The following is a 3,839-nucleotide window of genomic DNA, read 5'->3' on the forward strand; positions in this document are numbered from 1 at the left end:
GTGTGCCGGCGATCTCCTTCGTTTGCTCCTGCGACAGTACGTCGAAGAGAGCTTTGGAGCGCACCTGGAGCGGAGCCGCCGATGTCCCTCGTCTGCTCGTGCGACAGTACGTCCAAGATAGCTTCAGAGCGCCAGGAGGCCATGGTTGAAGTGGTGCCGACAGAAGGAAGGGACTGGAGGAGAATAAGTGTGGGTCTTTGGCTATGGCTGGGAGCTAGGGCTCAAGTCAATATAGCGGGCGAATGGCAATGAGCCGCGGCAGACGGATGGACAACTGGCACCGGAGTAGGTTCGTTGGGCGTGAATGCGGACGCTGCTTCAGTGACTTAACTGCAGATGCGTTTGGGTTACTGACATGTGGGCCCAACGAGCGTCTGGCCCGCATGTCAGTGACACACCAATTGCACCTGCAGTTAAGTCCGGTGAATGCGGCATTGACATTCTGGAGAGACGGTGACCGTTTCAGGCGGGTAGCGCGCGCTAGCGATGGAAGGGGTTTCGGTGTGCAGTGGCACTAAGATCGGTCGCTCACGGTAGTACATACTCCGTACCATACTACCATAGTACCCTCTCTAGCTTAGGCTATTTTATAGATTGTCATTGTGATGGACGATATACATGAGCAAGGCGGTCCGAGTATGAACGTTGGTGTTGAGCAAGGTGAATACATGCTCGGCGTTCGCGTAGGCCTCCATCAAACGTCTAAACAGTAATGTCAGGCACCGCCCGGTCCTTGAGAAGGTTAAAACAACACTAACTTGACGAACTATCGTTGTGGTTTTGATGCGTAGGTAAGTACGATTCTTGCTCAGCCCATAGCAGCCACGTAAAACTTGCAACAACAAAGTAGAGGACGTCTAACTTGTTTTTGCAGGGCATGTTGTGATGTGATATGGTCAAGACATGATGCTATATTTTATTGTATGAGATGATCATGTTTTGTAACCAAGTTATCGGAAACTTGCAGGAGCCATATGGTTGTCGCTTTATTGTATGCAATGCAATCGCTCTGTAATTGCTTTACTTTATCACTAAGCGGTAGCGATAGTCGTAGAAGCAATAATTGGCGAGACGACAACAATGCTACGATGGAGATCAAGGTGTCGCGCCGGTGACGATGGTGATCATGATGGTGCTTCGGATATGAAGATCACAAGCACAAGATGATGATGGCCATATCATATCACTTATATTGATTGCATGTGATGTTTATCTTTTATGCATCTTATCTTGCTTTCATTGACGGTAGCATTATAAGATGATCTCTCACTAAATTTCAAGATAAAAGTGTTCTCCCTGAGTATGCACCATTGCCAAAGTTCGTCGTGCCCAGACACCACGTGATGATCGGGTGTGATAAGCTCTACATCCATCTACAATGGGTGCAAGCCAGTTTTGCACACGCAGAAAACTCAGGTTAAACTTGACGAGCCTAGCATAGGCAGATATGGCCTCGGAACAGTGAGACCGAATGGTCGAGCATGAATCATATAGTAGATATGATCAACATAGTGATGTTCACCATTGAAAACTACTCCATTTCATGTGATGATCGGTTATGGTTTAGTTGATTTGGATCATGTGATCACTTAGATGATTAGAGGGATGTCTATCTAAGTGGGAGTTCTTAAGTAATATGATTAATTGAACTTAAATTTATCATGAACTTAGTACCTGATAGTATTTTGCTTGTCTATGTTTGTTGTAGATAGATGGCTCGTGCTGTTGTTCTGTTGAATTTCGGTGCTTGATCGGTCAGGCCGTGAAGACGTATGACTACATCAACCGCATTGTGCTAAGGCTTCCACTTTCGGTCTACGAGGGTACGTGGACACACTCTCCCCTCTCGTTGCTATGCATCACCATGATCTTGCGTGAGTGTAGGATTTTTTTTGAAATTACTATGTTCCCCAACAATACAGGGGTGCCGCACACCCCCTGTGCTTCACCGATGAGGTGTTGGATCATGAATTTCCAGAAGGATTCAAACCCGTGAATATAGAGGCATACGACGGAACTACAGACCCTGGGGTCTGGATCGAGGACTTTATCCTTCATATCCATATGGCTCGCGGAGACGTTCTCCACACCATCAAATATCTACCCCTCAAATTAAAGGGACCAGCTCGGCACTGGCTGAAAAGCCGTCCCGAAAACTCAATTGGAAGTTGGGAAGAGCTCGAGGATGCTTTCAGGGCCAATTTTCAAGTGACCTATGTCCGGCCTCCGGACGCTGATGACCTAAGCCATATAATTCAACAGCCCGGAGAGTCAGCCCGAAAACTCTGGAGCAGGTTTCTTACTAAGAAAAACCAAATAGTCGATTGCCCGGACGCCGAGGCTTTAGCGGCGTTGAAACACAGTATCCGGGACGAATGGCTTGCCAGATACCTCGGCCAAGAAAAGCCGAGAACGATGGCAGCCTTAACAGACCCGCTTTTGCACGGGCGAGGATAGCTGGTTGGTCCATAGCGGCACCAGTGACCCAAGCACATCCGAAGTCAGGGATGGCAATGGGAAGCCGCAACACAACAAAAACAAGCGTTGAGACAATAATGACAGCCCAAAGAATACGACAATCAATGCCGGATTTAGGGGCTATCGACCCAGTCAATGGAAGAAGCCATTTAAAGGCAGCAGAGACGGACCGTCCAGCCTAAATGAGATTCTAGACAAATTATGTCAGATTCACGGCACCCCCGAAAAGCCTGCAAACCACACCCACAGAGAGTGTTGGGTTTTCAAACATGCCGGCAAGCTAAACGTCGAACAAGAGGGGAGGGAGACGCCAAGTGAGGACAAGGAAGAGCCTCGTCGGCCGGACATTGGAGGACAGAAAAAATTCCCACCAGAAGTGAAAATAGTGAATATGATTGACGTAACTCACATTCCAAAGAGAACGCGCAAACGCGCACTCAGAGACATATACGCTGTTGAGCCCGTTGCCCCCAAATTTAATCCCTGGTCGGCCTGCACGATCACCTTCGATCGTAGGGACCACCCGACTAGTGTCCGACACGGAGGATCGGCTGCCCTGGTGCTCGACCCAATAATTGATGGATACCATCTCACACGAGTCCTCATGGACGGCGGCAGTAGTCTAAACCTGATATATCAGGACACTGTTCGCAAAATGGGGATAGACCCTTCAAGGACCAGCCTAAGTAACACTACCTTTAAAGGAGTAATACCAGGTGTTGAGGCCCACTGTACGGGCTCCCTAGTACTAGAAGTTGTATTCGGTTCCCCCGACAACTTCAGAAGCGAGGAATTAACCTTCGACATTGCTCCATTCCGGAGTGGCTATCACGCACTACTCGGACGAACGGCCTTCGCTTGTTTTAATGCAGTACCACATTACGCCTACCTCAAACTTAAGATGTCCGGTCCACGCGGCGTCATCACAGTTAGCGGAAACACAGAGCATTCCTTACGCACGGAAGAATATGTGGTGGCTCTAGCAGCCGAACACTGAGCGGTCCCTCCAACCAGGACTAATGGCCGGTCGTCAAGACCACGGACATGGTTAGATGAGTCCGGCGCTCCACCTAATGTAACAGACCAGTTGGGATTTCCCCATAAAAGATGCTAGGGGCTGCTCGCAAAAAGAGCCCATAGTTTGGCTCGACCTTATCAATACAATAGCATATTGCATTTTCATTAACGAACACCTCGCACGAAGTCTTTCACCTGGGTTTTTTCTTTTACAGGCGACTATCGTGCTACACCCTTCCAGGATATGGCACAACAGAGATAAAGGCGCAGGCGTGCAACAGGGCCCCGCACAAAGGTTTCTCTCTAGATTAAGACCCTGCATAAACCTTTTTAACATCTCTTGT

This window comes from Triticum aestivum, chromosome 6B (assembly GCF_018294505.1).
Source record: "Triticum aestivum cultivar Chinese Spring chromosome 6B, IWGSC CS RefSeq v2.1, whole genome shotgun sequence".
In the NCBI taxonomy this organism is placed as follows: Eukaryota; Viridiplantae; Streptophyta; class Magnoliopsida; order Poales; family Poaceae; genus Triticum; species Triticum aestivum.